The following is a 20,831-nucleotide window of genomic DNA, read 5'->3' on the forward strand; positions in this document are numbered from 1 at the left end:
TTTCTCTGTGTCCGTAAGCTGTAGTCTCTTCCTTGTTGCTGATTCGTGGAACTCTCATAAACCAATCTTTCCTCAGTCATAACGTGATCTCCCTGACCTCCCTCGCCCCGCCCCCCCGCCCCCCCCCACCCCCGCTCCGCGTTTCTTTGCAGCAGCTTTCATGTGGACATTAAACTAAGCACACCGAGTGTGGCGAAGGATAGGTGGGGAACACAGGAAGTAAGGTTCAGGCTTGAAACCTGATTATGACTGGCTCAAGTTTAGACTTGGACAAACCATTCAAGTTTTTCAACAAAAGCATAGTAAAAATCAAGTTTCAGAAAATGATGCTGGCAAACACTTTTCTCTCGCTCGGTACTACTCTCGGAGGGAGCACTAGGACAGGATTTGTCAAGGACTCAGTCCGAACTATACTGCCGTTGAAGTTTTGGGAAAAACGGGGTTCTCTGAAGGCGAAGTTAAAGCAAACATCCACTTATTACTTTAATCATTCAGCAAACGTTTACTAGGCGACAAACTTAAGCCCAACTTTTCATTTTTAAACTTGAAGCCCATCCTCTCAGCCTCGCTACTTTTTCCTGTCCTAGTTCGGGAACCTTTGCACCGGAAAGCAGCCGCAGTAGCGGCTGCTGGGTCGATCCCGCGCCGGGAGCGAGCTCAGGGGCTGACCCCGCCCACCGGAAGTCCCTGGAGGGGCGGGGCCTCGGCGAGCGCGCGTTTCTCGGCCCAGGGAGGCGCGTGCGTGCGTCCTTGCGTGCGTGCGCCTGGGAAAGGATGGGCGGGGCTGAGGAGAGCGGCAGCCCCGCCCCGCCCCGCCCTTCGGAGTCCAGCCAGCCTCGCGCCTGCGAGCGGGCCCGCGAGGGTTGCTCGGAGCTGCTGACGGATCTCGGGGACCGCAGCGCCCGGACGCCGGACACACTCTCCGGCCCGAGGACAAGGTTTGGGGGACAAGCATGCATTTTCGCACACTGGACTTTTTCTTACCGTTTTCCAAGTATTAGTGGTTTCCTGCAAGACGCACCTTCCCGAAATAGTGCGGTGCTTTAGCGTGACGTTCCTCCCGTGCCAAGCGATGTATTAAACTTGGACCTTCTAAGCTACCCCGTTCTTGATCGCGCCAAGCTCTTCATAGGCTCGTTATACCGTGGCTCGTTAGCAGACAAACAAACAGCTATCCTAATTCCTTTGAGGAAAACTGGCCCGCGTAGACTCCCCAGATGTCAATTCGAAGAATGTCGACCACCTTTTAGGTAACACGTAAGGTTTGACTCAGTTTAGATCTAGACTTGGGATTTGTAGATGCTTGGGAAGACACTGGGTTGAGTTTTTCCTTTATTACAAAACAAAAACTTTTCCCTTTGTTCCATGAAAATAGTTTTTTGTTCTTTGTTTTAAAGCAGCTCCAATGCATTCACGAATATCTGGAAAATACAAGAGAGCAAAAGAAAACGAAACGAAAACCACCCAGAGTTCCATTACCCAAACTGAACCAAAAATCATCTATGGGCCTATTGGGGCCTATTTCCACGTGAAATATTTCTTGTACTCCTGTATGGACTGTGATAGTTTGCTTTTCCACGTAACATGCCTATCTTTTTTTTTTTTTTTTTTTGCGGTACGCGGGCCTCTCACTGTTGTGGCCTCTCCCGTCGCGGAGCACAAGCTCCGGACGCACAGGCTCTGCGGCCATGGCTCACGGGCCCAGCCGCTCCGCGGCATGTGGGATCTTCCCGGACCGGGGCACGAACCCGTGTCCCCTGCATCGGCAGGCGGACTCTCAACCACTGCGCCACCAGGGAAGCCCCATGCCTATCAATTTTTACATAATTCTAGCTTTAGTAAATGTCTTCGTAACTACACGATGGCCCTTTCCTTTGTTACTGGGTGTCCAGTAGGGTCAGTGTTGCTCTGTTGTGTGTGACTCTGATGAGGCAGTGTCTCCAATGGTGTTCAGAACGTGACCATTCAGGTCAGGAAGACCTGGGCTTCACCACGTGTTTAACCTTTGGAGCCTCACTTTACACCTCAGTAAGGTGAGCGTAATCATTTCCATCATGTCGGATTATTACAAGAATTAAATGAAATAATGAGTGAAAGTCCCTGGAGCATGTATTGATAAATACTAGCTATTTCTATAGGCAAGGTTTTTTTTTTTTAGTTTGTTTCTTTTGTTCTGATTTTTTTGTTTAGTTCCAGATTTTGTATGTAGTTACATACAATTGCTACACTGGGTGTAAGGGGTTTTATACACAGCTTTTCATAATTTTATTACGTAAGTAACACATAAATAATACATAAATTAGAAGCACTTTTTGCAGTAAGAAAAAATGAAAATTGTAATCCTACTCCCTGTAGATAATTATTATTCACATTTTATAATAGGGCTAGCTAGCCTTTCTCACTTTTTTATACTTGTATTCGTATATTAATGACATGTTAAAAACTGCAATTGCATTATGAACGCAGTCTCATAACGGGCCAAGGATAGCGAAGAGGCCAGTGTGGAGAGAGTGCAGTGATTACAGGAGTAGGAAGTAAAGCTGGAAAGGGAGTTTGTAGGATTTGGATTTCACTTAAAATTTATTGGACAGAGTAAGTGCAGGGTTGAAGAATGGCATAATTTATTTTAGAATGTTTTCTTGGCTGCTCCAAGGAGCTAGACAGCCGGGGACCTGGGGAGGAAAGGTGGAATCCAGTTAAGAGTGTAACTCAGTAATCCTGGTGAGTGGAGGTGGTGGCTTAGAACAGGGTGAAAGTGGGAAAAAGTGGTTGGATCCTGGATATATTTTGAAAGGACAAGCTGTAGAATTCCCTGATCGATTGGATGTGGGGTGTGAGAGACGGTGACTTAAAGGTATTTTGGCTTGAGCAGATATAATGCAATTGCCACTTAGAGCAGATTTAATTGGTGGGGATTGGGGGCAAATGAAGAGTTCTGTTTCAGTCATATTATGATTTCAGAGTCTATTAGATGTCTAATTGTAAGTGGGGTCTTAAAGACTTCAATTATTGTTGTCCATTTTCCCCTTCATTTCTGTCAGTTTCTGCTACATGTATTTTGGTTCTTTGTTATTAGGTTCACGCATGTTTATAAACATTATATCCTATTGGATTGACACTTTCATCATTACAAAATGTCCCTCTTTTTCTGTAGTATTTTGTCTGACATTAGCACAGTCATTCCCACTTTCTGTGGTTGCTGCTTGCGTGATTTTTACTATGAAATCAAGTATATCTCTGTAGACAGCATGTAGTTGGGTCTTGTTTTTTAAAATCTATTCTAATCTCTGCCTTTTGATTAGAGATTGTTTAATCCACTCACATTCAATGTTATTGACATAGTTGGATTTATGTCTATTTTTTTACTTTTCTGTATGTCTCATGTCTTATTGTGCCTTTGTCCCTCCTTTACTGTTTTCTTTTGAATCAAGTGAATATTTTCTAATGTAGCAGTTTAATCTCTAAGTGATTTTTTTCCCACTATTTGAGTTATTTCCTTTGTGGTTGCTCTAGGGCTTACCACATACATCTTAACTTACCAGAATTAGCTCCAAATTTGTACTAACGTAATTCCAATGAGATTAAAAACCTTACTCCAGTATAGGTTTGTTCTATTTGCCTATTTTTTGTGGTATAATTATTATATATATATTGTATCTATAAATGTTACAAACCCAACAGTACATTGTTATGCTGATTACTTTATATCTTTTAAGGAAACTGAGAGAAGAAAGGAAAGCAATACATATTTACAGTTGACCTTGAACAACACTGTGGGTCCACTTATACGTGGATTGTTTTCAATGAATACTGCAGTACTACGTGATCCGTGCTTGGTTGAATTCATGGGTGCAGAACCTTGGATATGGAGGGCCAACTGTAAAGTTATAACACGTTTTCAACTGCGAGGGGGGTCAGTGCCCTTAATACCACATTGCTCAAGGGTCGACTGTATAGCTTTTATTACGTATGACCTTCTTAGTTATCATTTCTGGTTCTCTTTATTTCTTGTTTTTATGGATCCAAGTTACCACCTGGAGTAATTTCTTTAGCTCAGTACAGCCTTGCTTCTACCCACCTCCTTTGTACTGGCTGTGAGCAAATATGTTACATTTCTATTCTATATGTTACAGACCCAACAGTACATTTTATTATTTATATACATAAAATGTATTGTTTTATACAATTGCTTTTTTTCATGTGTGCATCTTAAAAACAACTTTATGGAGGTATGATTTGCATATCATAAAATCACCCATTTTAAGTGCACACTTCAGTGATTCTTAGCAAATTTACATAATTGTGAACCATCACCATAATCCAGTTTCAGAACATTTTCATCACCCCTGTGGTATTTCCTCACGCCCACTGGCAGTCACTCGCCATTTCCACCCCTGCTCCCAAGCGACCATTAATATACTTTCTTTCTCTATGGATTTGTCTTTTCTCGGCAATCATTGTATTTTTCTTTTTCAATTTTATAGTACATTCTCAATTTTGTACAACTACTACCTCTGTCTAGTCCCACATATTTTCATCACTCCAGAATAAAGCCTGTACCCACTAAGCTGTTTGTCCCCATTCCCCTATCCACCCAGCCCCTGGCAACCACCAGTCCGTATCCTGTTGCTATGGAGTCATCTATTTTGGATATTTTATCTATATGGAATAATATATTATGTGACCAGTTGAATCTGTCTTCTTTTACTTGTTTTAGAGGTTGATTCACACTGTAGTATGTATCAGTACTTCACTTCTTTCTATGGAGGAATAATATTCGATTGTATGAATATATACAATTGTTTTTTAAATCTCTTAAGAGAAGAAACAAAAAGGCATTTATGCTGTCTTTTGTAATTACCTAATTACCAGTACTGTTTGTTTTTATGTGTTGATTCAGATTACTGTCTGTGGTCACTTTCTTTTAGCCTAAAGAACTTCCTTTAGGATTTCTTGTAGGGTGGGACTTCCAGCAGCAAATTCTCAGTTCTTGTTTATTTGGAAGTTTCTTTATTTCATCTTCATTTTTGAAAGATAACTTTTTAGATATACTATCATTGGTTGACAGGTTTTTATTTGACCCTTTTTTTTAATTTGTTTATTTTATTTTTGGCTGTGTTGGGTCTTCGTTGCTGCGTACAGGCTTTCTCTAGTTGTGGTGAAGGGGGTCTACTCTTCATTGCAGTGCGCCAGCTTCTCACCATGGTGGCCTCTCCCATTGCGGAGCACGGGCTCTAGGCGCACGGGTCTCAATAGCTGTGGCACTTGGGCTCAGTAGTTGTGGCACGTGGGCTCAGTAGTTGTGGCTCACAGGCTCAGTAGTTGGGGCTCGTGGGCTCTAGAGCGCAGGCTCAGTAGTTGTGACGCACAGGCCCAGTTGCTCTGCGGCATGTGGGATCCTCCTGGACCAGGCCTTGAACCCGTGTCCCCTGCATTGGCAGGCGGATTCTTAACCACTGCACCACCAGGGAAGCCTGTTTGACCCTTTTGAATATGTTATTACTCTGCCTCCTGCCTTCCATTGTTTCTGCTGAGAAACCTGCTGTTAATCTCATTGAGGTTAACTTTTTTGGGGCCACACCGCATCTTAGTTCCCCAACCAGGGATCAAACCCGTGCCCCCTGCAATGGAAGGTTGGAGTCCTAACCACTGAACCACCAGGGAAGTCCCAGTGTCCCCTTTAAATGATGAATTGTTTTTCTCTTGCTGCTTTGAAGATTCTCTCCTTGTGTTTGGCTTTCAGCAATTTTACTGTGATGTGTTTATATGTGGATTTCTTTTGCATTTATTCTACTTGGAGTTCTTTGTTCTATGGCTTTTCAATAAATTTGGGAAGCTTCCAGCCATTACTTCTTCAAATATTTTTCTGCTCCTTTCTCTTCTCTCTCTGGCAATCTCATTACATGTATGTTGGTGTGCTTTAGAGTGTCACACAATCCTAAGGCTCTGTTAATTCTTTCAAAAATTCTTTTTTCTCTCTGTTTTCTGATTGCATAATTTCTATTGATCTATTGTCAAGTTTACTAATTTTTTTTTCTGCCAGTTCCAATCTACTGTTGAGCCCCTCTGATGAAGTTTTCATTTCAATTATTGTATTTTTCAACTCCGGAATTCCCACTTGTTTTTTAAAAATAATTTCTCTTTATTGATATTCTGTATTCGATGTGACATTGTCATCAGACCTTACTTCTTTAACCATGTTTCCTTTAGTTCTTTGAACATGTTTACAGTGGCAACTTTGAAAGCCGCTGGTAAGTCCAGCATCTAGTTACTCTCACAGGCGGTTTCTATTGCCTGCTTTTTTCCCATGGTGTGGGGTCATACTTTCCTGTTTCTTTGCATGCCTTGTAACCTTTTGCTGGAAGTTGGCATGTTTTAGCAACTCTGGTTACTGCTTTCCACCCTTCTCCAGTCTTGTTACTATTATATGCTTGTCCATTTGTTTAGTGACTCAGTTATTCTAGTGAAGTCTATTCCTTCCTCACCCCATGCTGTGTGAAGTCTCTGGTGTTGCTCCTGAGGGAGTGCAGCCTTGCGGATTCCTACAGTCGCTCTGGGATGACAGTGGTTTTGGAAAGGTTCCCTTTGCCTGTTTCTTGTACTGGCCATACCCCGGTGTGTTAAGCTCCACTAGGTGCTGGCTGACTGCTGTATTGTTTTCAACATTACCCTGGGGCATAAATTGGTCCACAGACTAAACCAATCAAATTCAGGGACATTTAACAGGATACTTTCTAAGGTCACTGTCTGAGATTTGACTGAGATCTGACTCAAGGTGGGTTCCTACCACCAGTCTCTATCCCTGGTTCTCTGTTACAAACGGCTGGCCTACAGTTTAACCTCCATATGCAATGATTCTACCAATCTCCTCCGGGTTGTCTTTCCCCACATCCTCCACTGTTTCTGAGAGCATCTGGAAGCTCGAACTTCCTCTCCTCTGTTGCAGATGAAGCCAGTGCTTTTGGGAGGAGATGAGAAGCTGTCTGTTTTACAGCCTCCTGTAGCCTCCTGGCAAAGTCTCTGATCCAGGACTCTGGAGCTGGGAGTGGGGCAGTGACACGCCTCTCTCTGAGTGACACTGTGTTAGGGGCTGGGCGCTCGGCGGAAGGGGACAACGGTAGCCACAGGTCCTCTCCTTCTCCCAGTGCCTCTGCCTTGGGCCCATGGCAAAGGCAGTCAGGGCCCCAGTATTCTCAGTGGTGCCACACTTGAGGTGTAAAGCCTTCAGTCCACAAACGGGAGCTGGGCAGAAGAATGTCCTCTCCTCTTGGCTGCATCTCCTGGAACTTAGCCTGAGGAGCAGGGAGCTGGGGGCAGAATGAGAAAGGCTGACAGCTCCAGAAGATGGCCCTCTGCCTGGGAGCTGGGGGACAGGGAGCCCCGTGTTTTGGGTGACACCAGGCTGGGGTGGAGTTTCTGTCTCTCTGATTTGGGAGGGTGTGAAGGAGGGAGCAGGTGTTGGTTCAAATACCACAAACTCTTGCTGATTTTACCAAATTATAGTAGATTTTCTTTTTTTTTTTTTTTAAAGATGTTAGGGGGTAGGAGTTTATTTATTTATTTTTGCTGTGTTGGGTCTTTGTTTCTGTGCGAGGGCTTTCTCTAGTTGCGGCGAGCGGGGGCCACTCTTCATCGCGGTGCGTGGGCTTCTCACTATCGCGGCCTCTCTTGTTGTGGAGCACAGGCTCCAGACACGCGGGCTCAGTAGTTGTGGCTCACGGGCCTAGTTGCTCCGTGACATGTAGGATCCTCCCAGACCAGGGCTCGAACCCGTGTCCCCTGCATTAGCAGGCAGGCAGATTCTCAACCACAGCGCCACCAGGGAAGCCCCTAGTAGATTTTCTTGAATGAGTGTTTCTTCATTTGCTGCATGCCCTTAGGATAATTTCCAGAGACTATAAGTGATTGTTTTAAATACCTTTTATCAGGTTTGCTGGGGAGTGGGTTCATGGAACTCCTCACACTGCAATGCCAGTTAAATGTCTAATTGTAGATGTGAAGTAGGCAGTGGATAGACAGGTCTGGAGTTCAAGGGTGAAAGTAGAGCCGGAGATAGACGTTCTGGAGACATGGCGTGTGCATGCATTTTAAGAATGAGATTGACCAAGCTCACTTAGATTCTGGGCAAGAAGGTAGATGGAGAAGAGTGTAGGCAAGGTTTTAAAGGCCATGCTTATTTAGGGTGATTGGCAGTAAGCCTTATCACTTAGGTGCCATTAGAGAAAAAACGTTAAGTTCACATAAAGAGTTAGGAGACATTTAACAATTTCCTTAACTGCTCTGCGGCTAAGTAATAGCGTGTGGCCTTGAGTGAGTTGTATAATCTCAGTTTCCTTGACTAAAATGAAGGAGTGGAGCTAGGTGATGACGAGAGCCTCATTGTACCTTCCAACTGCAGCCTATTATTCTTTAAAATTGCATAACTACACATTCTTGCTTTCTCAAATTCCAGGTACTTATATAAATTCCTGTACTCAGTGCTGGCAAGAGTTTGGTAAAATGGGCTTGCTTACACACTGCTGGTGGGAATGAATTTAGTAATGTGCTTCAAGATCCTTACGAATGTCAATGCCATTTGCCCCAGTTATTCCTCTTTCAGGGCTTCCCTGGTGGTCCAGTGGCTAAGACTCCGCGCTCCCAATGCAGGGGGCCCAGGTTCGATCCCTGGTCAGAGAATTAGATCCCGCATGCCACAACTAAGAGTTCACATGCCGCAACTAAAAAAAAAAAAAAAAAGATGCCACATGTTGCAGTTAAGACCCGGCATAGCCAAATAAATAAATAAATACCAGGCCAAAAAAATCTCCCTCAACTTTACATTTTGTTACAAAGTACTCTATCAGATGTACTCCAGACTTTTTAATATTCACTGTAGGTCTTTACGTGACTGATCAAACTAGAATTTTGATGTATATGTCACTTCTCAGTGACTTCAGAACCTTTTTGAAGTTTAGGGAAAGATGATTTAATTTTTCAGATAAAATTACCTTCTAAGATCTAGGTAAGATCTGCCTAGAAGTCAAAACATTTTGTATTAAAAATTTTTTTTTATGTTGCAGTTGCAAGCACAGCAATTTGTGCAGTAGCTCTCTGTATGCTATGTTCTTCAGTAAGTGAATGGATAAACAAACCGTTGTACATCAGTACAATAGAATACTATTCCAGGATAGTGAGAAATGAACTATCGTGCCACAAAAAGACATGGAGGGTTCTTAAATGCACGTAGCTAAGTAAAAGAAGTCTGAAAAGGCTGAATAGTGTATGATTCCAACTATATGACGTTCTGTGAAAGGCAAAACTATGGAGACAGTGGTTGCCAGGGGCCCAAGGGGAGGGAGAGATGAACAGGCTGAACACAGAGGATTTTACGAGAGTGATACTATAATGGTGGATACGTGTCATTGTACATCTGTCCGAACCCATAGAACACACACCACCAAAAGGAACCCTAAAGTAAACTGTGCACTTTAATTAATAATGTATCAACATTGGTCCATTAATTGTAATGAATGTAGCACACCTATTTAGGACATTAATAGTAGGGGAAACTGAGATGGGGAGAGAGGGAGTATACGATAACATTCTGTACTCTGTGCTCCGTTGTATGTAAACCTAAAACTCTAATAAAGTCTAGTTTTTAAAAAGCTCAGCTGTCAATTTGTGAGGTAGACCTCTGTATGTTTTGAGTGTGTGGGGGAGGTGTCTTTGTGTACGGGGTGGAGTCACAGATAACTAGATGTCATTTCAGCAACATTTTCCCCTCCACATTTACAATAGATTGGTTTTTGTTTTTTTTTTTTTGCAGTACGCGGGCCTCTCACTGTTGTGGCCTCTCCCGTTGCGGAGCACAGGCTCCGGACGCGCAGGCTCAGCGGCCATGGCTCACGGGCCCAGCCGCTCCACGGCATGTGGGATCTTCCCGGACCGGGGCACGAACCCGTGTCCCCTGCATCGGCAGGCGGACTCTCAACCGCTGCGCCACCAGGGAAGCCCTACAATAGATTGTTTTTAAAATTGTGTGCCTTGTAGTGAAAATTTAACACCCAACTGTATGTCAGTCATATCTCAATAAAACTGGGGAAAAAAAGGATTTAACACCAGCCTTTTAAAATGCCTTCTTATACGTTCTTTTCTCTTTTTTTTTTTCTATTCATAGGTAGGTCTGTGTTGTTAAATTAATGAATCTGAATTTACATTCCAGTACGTTTCCTGTGATCCTGACATTTACCAGAGGAAAGCATTATGTCCAAATCCTTTTTCCTAGGGTTCCTAGGGGAAGACTTTGAAGCTCAAGTTGCAAGCTTGGGAGAAATACTTTCCTTAGAGACGTGTGGGTGCAAGCTTTGCCAGGTCACGAGCAACACAAAGGACGCCTCCGGAGCCACGTCTTAATTTCCTGTTGAATGATAGGTGCCAGTACGGTTTTGAACCAGAAATGAAAATCGACTCAGATGAAAACTTCAAGTTTTAGAATGCAGATTAGTCAGAAAACAAACAGAATCTGGAAACGATGCCTTTTCTGTTACCAACGTACGTGCTCCCAGACCTAAATTCTGTGTCAGATCCTAACCCCGGGTGGTCACAGAGACAGTCTTCGTGGGCCCGTGAATCACACTGAAGAAGCTGGACAGTTCCTGCTAATGGGCCTTTCTCTCCTGTGGCTAATGTCCTCTGAGCTAAAATCAGGTAGGTAAGATAGAAAGACCCGGCCTGAGTGCTTTAGAGCTGTTGGCTTATGCTGAATTTCTACTATACAATCTCAGAACCTTGGGAGAATTCAGTGTCCAAAGTTGTTTCAAAATGAGAACTGATAAAAGTCAGAAAAGAAGGAAGAAACGGCAATCGAGCTTACCTCTTAAAATGTTGTGATGAAAGCAGCCTTCTATGTAGCCCATTTTAGACCACAGTTGTACTGACTTATGTTGTAAATGTCAATAGAGACCTTTCGGATTTACACGTTTCTATTGTAACTGAGATCTAAGTAGAACTTAATGGGAAGACAATTTTCACAGTTTTTCACATGCTGCGAAAAGTAATCATCAGCGCTTGATAGGGAAAAAGTTTTCTTGACACAAAGTGATTGGGGGAAACATAGGAATCAGTCATCACAGAAAGGAGTCAGTCATCAGTGTTTTTTAAATTGTCCATAGTGTTTGGCTTTCTGTGAAGCTGAACATGTTAGAAATCTCAGGAGACTTCTCGTTATGATAACTTAAGTCTCTGAACAGTCATTTTTCTGGAAAGTTTAAAGCATTTCTTTTTGGTTGTTGCTGTTCTTATTCACTCAGATGAAATTCAGAAAATCATATTTTGGATGTGAACAGTCACGGCGCCTGTGTTTCCTAGTGCAGCTGGTTACTATTAGCCCTTTGCAGCTTGCAAAATTTCAGGCAGTTTGATATAATTCAGTATAATCAAAGAGTGTTGGAATAGAAAATGGTTTTCTAGTATATGCATTATATTGTCTCCTCTTAATGTCTGTTTGAATATATGTCCATAATTTTGAAGAGTTAAAAACTTTTCTACGTATCTTGACAAGCCTGCAGTCTATTAGCCATGAGGGCACAGTGGTGAAGAATACAGTTTGGTGCCACTGCCTTGATGGGTACTAGGGTGCCAGCAGTTTTACCACCTTTGATTTTGTACCATCAGTACAGCATCGACACAGCCAAAAACGCAGACAGCATCTCAGTGTTGTTATGAAAGTAGTTTTGACATTGTAGACCCTATGAAAGGCGTCTGGAAACCCCCAATGATTTGTGGACCACACTTGGAGAACTGCGACGGTAGTTAGAAAAGTTAGTTAAATAGACAGAATAGGGAGGGATGACACTGTGCATTGGCTGACACTGCCAGGGGAGGGTTCCAGCCCCCGGAGGGCAGCGAAACTCATCACTGGTATCAGAGTCGCCAAGGAAAACACAGCGTGGTGTAGCGCTGGATGGACCAACACTTTTACTCGTGTAGAGAAGAGACAGAGGAAGATCAGCTCCAGTAAACAGTGTGTGTTGCTCTCCCACGGCCAGCAGTTCCCCACCCCAGCCGAGGCAGGACGAACGGCCTGCACGCACCTCTCTTGTGCTGCAGCAGAAGGACCCGGTCCCTCCCCGAGGAGTCTGAAATACTGAAAGTCTGCGGGTTATCCAGACACCCACTGGAGCGGAGCAAAGGAGCCCACAGTGAGCCTGAAACAGGGAAATACATCCCACACAAGGCCGTAAAAGACCAGGCTGTGTGGGCTCTTTCCCTTGGTGAGGAAGTATCCAGGGAGCGAGGGAGGTCAAAGGGCTGTGGGCAGGAGATTGCCTTTCCCGGCAATTACGTGTGATCTGTTCCCACTCCAGTCTTACCTACTGCTTCTCTTTATCTAACCTCATCCAATTGCTTTCCTTCCTTTTTTTGGTCAAATTATTTTGCCTTCATGTGTACTGTAATGTTTTCTCGTTGAAAATTATTATAAAATTTAATCGTCGGGTTCCCTGGTGGCACAGTGGTTGAGAGTCCGCCTGCCGATGCAGGGGACGTGGGTTCGTGCCCCGGTCCGGGAAGATCCCACATGCCGCGGAGCGGCTGGGCCCGTGAGCCATGGCCGCTGAGCCTGTGTGTCCGGAGCCTGTGCTCCGCAACGGGAGAGGCCACAACAGTGAGAGACCCGTGTACAGCAAAAAAAAAAAAAAAATTTAATCGTATAGATGTTTGCTTTTAAAAATTAATAGTGGAGGAAATGAGGCCTCATTTAAAAATTATAACCAACTAGCAGTCAATCCAAAGTAGTAAGTAAGTGCTGGATAGCTACCTATTACAAGTGTCCTCAAGACTGAAGAAAGGATAAAATCAAAACTTCCGGGACTCATGCCATCTTCATATGTGGGGGGCATGTCGTCGCTTCCAGTCACTGCCCCCTCCTCTTATTTTCTGTCTACTTAAAGCCTTTCGCCACTTTCACAAACTATTTGGCATAAACAATGCTGAATCCTGCCAACTTTGGGTGCTTGTTAAACTGATGACCGACTTCCTGTTGTCGATAGGATTATCAATAGAGAATATAAAAGGCAGAGACATCCGCTACAGAATTGGATTATTTCTCCACTATTTCTACATGGGGAGTATTCCTGTGTTTTTCTCATTCCTGAAAGAGACAACGGCTACTAGACTCGCCCTTTTCACTTCACTGGAGGGACGTTCTCACCTCTCTTGAGGGTACCTCTGGTGTACCCTGCTAGAAGGAAGTCACCTGTTTCCTCTGGTCAGTGGGCACTGCCTCAAGTTATAAGTTCTAGGTAGTATTCTGGGGAGAATTTGAATTGCTTTGGATTAACTGTCCTAATGTGTAAGAATGGCTTGTAAACTCTGAAATGGTATATGCTGGAGAGGGGCCAGCGAGATGATTTCTAATTTGTAACTACACGTAAATTCATTCATCTTGCCAGGGACGAAACTTACAGATGTCAGATTATAAATATTGCTGCGACAAGAAACCATCTATAGACTATCTGAAACATTCTGCTGCCTTACTCATCTTATTTGGATAACATGAGTGGTTTCCCTAAATACACAAGTCATGTGAAAAGTACTTTGCAATCTGTAAGTGTATGTACAAATAATAGTTACTGGAAGGTAATAAAGTAAGAGGAAAACATGAGAACAAGGGTGAAACACTTGCAAGAAAGAGGAGGCTGCCTAACACACAGACATGAGGGTGATGTGACTATGCAAGGGGACTTTGATCTTCAAGACAGGATTCCCATCTTTCAGTGTTGCTCCCTTTTATAAACTGTAACTTGGTTCTTGTGCTTTTTTCATCCATACAGGACTTAGTTTTGATAGGATATATATGAATCTGTAAATATATAGGTACAGATTTATATTGTACCTGTACTAACTACAATTCATAGAGTTAAAATGAGTATTTCTGATTGGTCTTCATTATCATTTTGAAGATTACAGATCATCTAAATATACTATATATATTCCTGAGCTTTTTTTTTTGACAGATAAAAATTTGCCTGAGATTCCCAAGCATCTCAATGCCCATACCCACAATTCCTACTCACATTTGTCCAATGAATGTGAAGAAAACAAAACAAAATAACGACAGCAACAAGATTGCATCGATATGCAGGTGACTTGCTGTTAATAGGTAAACTAGAAACCATGGAAAACTATAAAGTGAAAAATAAGTTATCTATGATCCTACCACCAAGAAATAGTCCCTATATTAACATTTTGATATTTCCTTCCAGTCCCTCTTTTTCTGGCTTTTTCCTTAAAAACAGTTTTTTGGGTTTTTTTAGATCTAAAGTGACACGTAGGTTGTTTTTAGTCAGTTAAGATTTAGGTAGAACCAGTGAAGGAGGGCAAAACTTAATGGATGAAATAAAAAAGCTTTAAAACTTTTTAATTAAAATATTCTGTGTTACTATTTAAAAAACAGACCTTGAATTTAGACACAGAAGTACAGAACCACACTCCCCCCAACCGTATACTTTCTTGCCTTTTAATCAGTATATTTTATGAATATACCGACAACATCCTGAGGTGTATGAAAATACAGAAACTCAGACCCTGCTACAGTTGATCCTCTGTGTCTGCAGGTTCTGCATCCATGAAGATTCAACAATATTTGGGGGAAAAATTCCAGAATGTTCCAAAAAGCCATACTCGAATTTGCTGCACATTGGCAACTATTTACAAATCCTTTACATTGTGTTAGGTATTATAAGTAAAGTATTATAAGTAAAGTAAAGATTTAAAGTATACTGGAGGATGTGCATAGGTTATATGCAAATACCACGCCATTTTATATAAGTTACTTGAGCTTCCATGGATTTTGGTATCTGAGGGGGCCCTGGAACCAATCCCCTGCAGATACCAAGGGACGGTTATAATTATTTTTCACTTTATTGCTACTAACATATTTTAGAAGGTTTTGAAATACTATAATAGTTGTTTTTCAGGTATTCATAAACATATTTTACACAATAATATGTGTCTTTCACAGAAGCTTTCAGTTTACTTCTTGGTGTTCTCATAACATTCTTCAACCCTTTCTATATAATTTTTTGTTTGGCTTAGCTCCTCTCTTTGGAAAACCTTGCAACAGAAGGAGGATGGACCCCACCCAGAAACTGGTTCTGATGTTGAGACGGATGACACCACCATCACGCCAAGTGGGTATGGAAAAGCTTATTTACTGAAACTGTCTATAAAACAGAAAATCAGGGACATAGAAAATAGACTGGTGGTTGCCAAGGGGGAGGGGGTGGGGGAGGGTAGGAGTGGGAGTTTAGGATTAGCAGATGCAAACTGGTATATATAGAATGGATAAACAAGGTCCTACTGTATAGCACAAGCAACTATATTCAATATCCTGTGATAAACCATAATGGACAAGACTATGAGAAAGAATGTATATATATATATATGCATAACTGAGTCACTTTGCTATACAGCAGTAATTAACACAACATTGTAACTATACTTCAGTAAAAACTAAATTAAAAAAAAAGTTTATTTACATAGTCAGGTTTTCTGGGACGACCAGCCACTGGCTCCCAGCCTGGTTTGAAAGTGGCTCAAGAGAGCAGGGGAGGGCGACTGCCTTGGTTTGGCGTAGGGTCCGCACGACCCAGCCTGGGCTTGTGTGGTTTGAACTTGCACCAAAGTAGGAGCATTCGATGCTCTCATCAGCTTGCTCAGATGTGGGGCACAGGGGAGGGATATGGGAGGGGGGCTTGGACACTGTCTATAGTCAAACATGGAAATTGGAATCAGACTGTGTATGCCAAATCTACCTTCCTGACCATTTGTGTAAATAGTTTTGAGGAATCTATTTTCTGTAGCATAGTTTAGGAGAATGATAACAATGTAATAGTGATGGTAGCTGACATGTATATGTACTGTGTGCCAGACACTGTAATCACTGCTTTACACATATTAGTTCATTTAATCTTATAATCAGTCTGTGCAGTAGGCAATAGTATCTTCATTCTACAGATGAAAAATCTGCAAACAGAGAGGTTAGGTAATTTTCCTAAGCTCACATAGCTAGTGAGTGGCAGAGACGGGATTTGAAAACAAGTAAAGACAAATTACCTTTAATTCTTTTTTCTTTCTGATTGCTTGCACTGGCCTCCAATATTCCATGTTAATTAAAAAGATTTTAAGAATAATGAACTTTGAATCACTTCCAATTTGTCTGTGTGAATTCGAGCAAATTTTGGGTCCCGGGAAATGCTCTTCCAAGGGAACATGTATTTCTGCTTCTCTAATTTAAAAACTTAGCAACATACCATTCCTACTGAATGATCCCGCACAGTTATAATTTTGTCTCTTTTTCATTGTGTTAGGATATTATATACATCTCTCTATTTTTTTAATAGAGTTAGATTTCAGAAAACATGAAAGAGGGAATACAACTGCCCACATCTTTAATTAATTTGTACTGTCCTTGAGTTGGTAATTTATGGAGGAAAAAACTGGTACAGACTTTTATCTTCTTAGTGATGTGAATTTTTCTCACTAATCTCCTTAACGATTTTTTTCCTGCTCTTTTAAATGTTTAGCTAATTGCTATCTAAATATCACTCGTGGGAAGTTTGTTACTTTTAGCTCTGTGACTTAAGATATAATATTTGGTTAGAAAGGTGGTTGATAATAGTTTTTAGGTAAATACATATCTAGTAGAGACTTTTAAAATAATAATTTAACTTTCCTAAACTTTGTATAAAAATAAATCTAATCATGAAGTGCTTTGAGAACTTAAAAAGCATTACTGAATACAGCTGACTGCTTTTAGGAGAGCATCTTATTTTAACTGTTCAGGCTACTTTGAGACATTTTTTATTTCAATGCCCTTCTAAAGTCAATATTAACTATATGCGACTAATTGCATTTTTCTTGAAATCTGTTATAAAACAATTTCTTGCATAGGAAATGTACTTTCAGTAAAGGGAACAGTTTTTTTCTTTGATGTTTTGTTTTAGACATCGAGTGGTTTTAGCTTGTCCGGGGGATTTTTTTCATTATGGTGTGAGATGAGAGTCAAGAGTCCTTTTTTTTTTTAAAGTCTATCACATGGATTTCCAGTTGTTCCAACACCATTAAGTTACCTTTGTCTTTGTGCTGAGAAATCAAATGGCCGTATATGCATGGGTATAGTTTTGAACTGCCTGTTCTTTTCCGTCGGTCAACATTTCTATTCCTACACCAATTCTGCACTGCCTTAATTACTGTATCTTTGCAGCAAGTTTTGACATTAGGTGGTATGAGATGTCCAACTTTGTTATTTTTCAAAATTGCTTGGCTATTCTAGGTCCTTTCCATTTCCACTCCCACATAAATTTTAGAATCTGTCCATTTTTACTTGTCTGAGAAACTGTTTACTTCTCCTTCCCTTTTTTAAAATAGTTTTTAAAAATTGTGGTAAAATATACGTACCTTTTATCACCTTAACTGTTCATAAGTGTAACTTCAGTGGCGTCACTTACATCCACAGTCCTGTGTACTCATCCCCACTATCTGCACCCAACATAGACTCTGTCATCATCCCCAACATAGACTCTACTCCCAGGAAATACCAACTCCTCCTTTTCTCCTCCCCACCCCCCTGGCAACCTCTTTTCTGATCTGTGTCTGTGAATTGCCTATTCTAGCTACCTCATCTCAATGGAATCATACAGTATCTGTCCTTCTGTGTCTGGCTTATATCACTTAGTGAGACCTCATGGATATCTTCAAGGTCCATCCATGTTGTAGCATATATAAGCATTTAATTCCTTTTTATGGCTGAATAGTATCCCTTTGTGTAATATATACACCACACTTTGTTTATCCATTCATTTGTTGATGGACACGGTTGTTTCCACCATTGAGAATAGTGCTGCTGAGAACATGGGTGTGGAGATGCCTGTTTGAATCCCTGCTTTCAATCGTTTTGGATATACAGTTGACCCTTGAATGCAGGAGTTAGGGGTGCTGACCCTCCTACAGTTGAAAATCAGCATCTGACTTTTATTTTTTTTTAAATAGGTGCAAAGTTTATTTTATATTTTTCAATATATTATTTTTTTAATATTTTATTTTATATTGGAGTATAGCCGATTAACAATGTTGTGATAGTTTCAGGTGCACAGCAAAGGGACTCAGCCATAAATATACATGTATCCATTCTCTCCCTAACTCCCCTCCCATCTATTTTTTAAAAAATATTTATTTTTTATTTGGCTGCGTTGGGTCTTAGTTGCAACATGCGGGCTCTTTGTTGGGGCGTGCGGGCTTCTCTCTAGTTGTGGCTCCCGGGCTCTAGAGCGCATGGGCTTAGTTGCCCAGCGGCACGTGGGATCTTAGTTCCCCAACGAGGGATCAAACCTGCGTCCCCTGCATTGGAAGGCGGATTCTTAACCACTGGACCACCAGGGAAGTCCCAGCTTCTAACTTTATAGTCAGCTCTCCATATGAGTGATTCTATATCTTTGAATTCGACCAACGATGGATCATGTAGTACTGTAGTATGTATTTATCGAAAAAAATAAATTTCAATTTATTATACTCCACACGTAAGTGGACCCTTGCAGTTCAAACCTGTGTTGTTCAAGGGTCAACTGTATACCTAGGAGCAGAATTCCTGGGTCATATGGTAATTCTATATTTAATTTTTTGTGGAACTGCCAAGCAATTTTCACAATGACTGCACCTTTTTCCTTCATTTTTTTTTTTTGGTAGCACTGCGTCTTAGTTGCAACAGGCAGACTCCTTAGTTGCAGCACGTCCTTCACTTTTTTTTTTCTTAAAGCTAGATTTATTCTATTTTAAATACTATCCTTTATTATATTCCGTACTTCTTATTTTATTTTTATTTTATTTTTTTTACATCTTTATTGGAGTATATTTGCTTTACAATGGTGTGTTAGTTTCTGCTTTATAACAAAGAGAATCAGTTATACATATACATATGTTCCCATATCTCTTCCCTCTTGCGTCTTCCTCCCTCCCACCCTCCCTATCCCACCCCTCTAGGTGGTCATAAAGCACCGAGCTGATCTCCCTGTGCTATGCGGCTGCTTCCCACTAGCTATCTATTTTACGTTTGGCAGTGTATTGCATGTCTTTCTTTCTCTCTCCCACCCTCCCTCCCTCCCTTCCTTTCTCCCTCTGAGGCTTGCGGGATCTTAGTTCCCCGACTATCTGGGATCGAACCCGCCACGCCTGCAGTGGAAGCTCGGAGTCCTAACCACTGGACCTCCAGGGAATTCCCTTGCATGTCTTTCTTGTTTAAACCTAGCAAACTCCACTTAGTTGTAGGATAACTTGTCATATTAAGCAAAATTAAATTCTAGCATAAAAGTAAATAGAACAGAGAAAAGTCAGACTATTTTAGGTTTGAAAGGGTGGGTAATTACAGTGGACATAAGAAGCTAATTTAATTTGTCTAACTATTCCTTTAAAGAAATTTGGAAAAAAGAAGAAAGGGAAAATAAAACAAAACAAGGTCTTGTCACCCCAAATTCTAACCTTAATGCTCTGTCTTCTCCAGTGTCTTTTTACGTACTTAGCTTGGCAACCACACCCAAGGGCACGCACTGGACCTGCTTCTCTCCCAAACTCAGTAATTCAAACACCCTCTCCCAACCACAACTGCTATGAGCATTTTCAGTCTCAGTGTGATCAGTGGGAGAAACCACTGACTTCTCCGTTTCCTCTTTTCTTTCTGCTCCTCTCCTGCCTGGTGTAGATTCCATGTTACATTATTTCATTTGCTCTTTCTTGATTATGTGGGCCATTCCCTTTTCTCTCTGTCTTTCCCAGCTCCCGTCTCCTAAAATCCTCACCCAGAAGAAGCTTTGTAATTACCATCCCTGGTAGTTACATTCTGGGTTGGTGCTTTTTTTTCCTGCAGCACTTAAAATATTTCATTCCACTGTTTTCATGCTTGCATGGTTTCTGGTGAGAAATCTGATATAATTCATATCCTTATTTTGCTATGGGTAAAGTGTTCTTTTTCTCTGGCTTCTTTCAAGATGTTTTCTTTGTCTTTGATCTTCTGCAGTTTGAATATGATATGCCGAGGTGTTTTGGTATTTATCCTGCCTCCTGTTGTCTGCGATTCCTGGATCTGTGGTTTGGTGTATGTCATTGATTTTGGAAAAGTGTCAGCTGTTATGACTTTGAATATTTCTTCTGTTCCTTCTTCTCTTTCTTTTCTTCCTGGCAGTTCCGTTACACTACGTTATACCTTTTGCAGTGGTCTCATATTTTGTGGATATTCTATTTCATTTTTTTCCATTCTTTTTTCTCCTTGCATTTTAGTTTTTTAAGTTTCTATTGATTGGTTTTCAACCTCTGATTCTTTCCTTGTCCATTCTGTCTACAGGCCCATCCATTCTTCACTTCTGTTACAGTGGTTTTGATTTCTAGACTTTCTTTTTGATTCTTTCTTAGTGTTTCCATCTTCCTACATACACTACCTATCCTTACATGTTGTCTACTTTTCTCATTATTAACGTATTAAACATAGTTATTTAAAATTCTTTTTTTTTTTTTTTTTTTTTTTTGTTGTACGCGAGCCTCTCACTGTCGTGGCCTCTCCCGTTGTGGAGCACAGGCTCCGGACGCGCAGGCTCAGCGGCCATGGCTCACGGGCCTAGCTGCTCCGCGGCATGTGGGATCTTCCAGGACCGGGGCATGAACCGGCGTGCCCTGCATCGGCAGGCGGACTTTCAACCACTGCGCCACCAGGGAAGCCCTATTTAAAATTCTTGATCTAATAATTCCAAATTTCCTGCCATATCTGAGTTGGCTTCTGATGCGTGCTTTACGTCCTCACACTGCAT

This window comes from Leucopleurus acutus, assembly GCF_964270905.1.
Source record: "Leucopleurus acutus genome assembly, chromosome: 10".
Taxonomy (NCBI): Eukaryota; Metazoa; Chordata; class Mammalia; order Artiodactyla; family Delphinidae; genus Leucopleurus; species Leucopleurus acutus.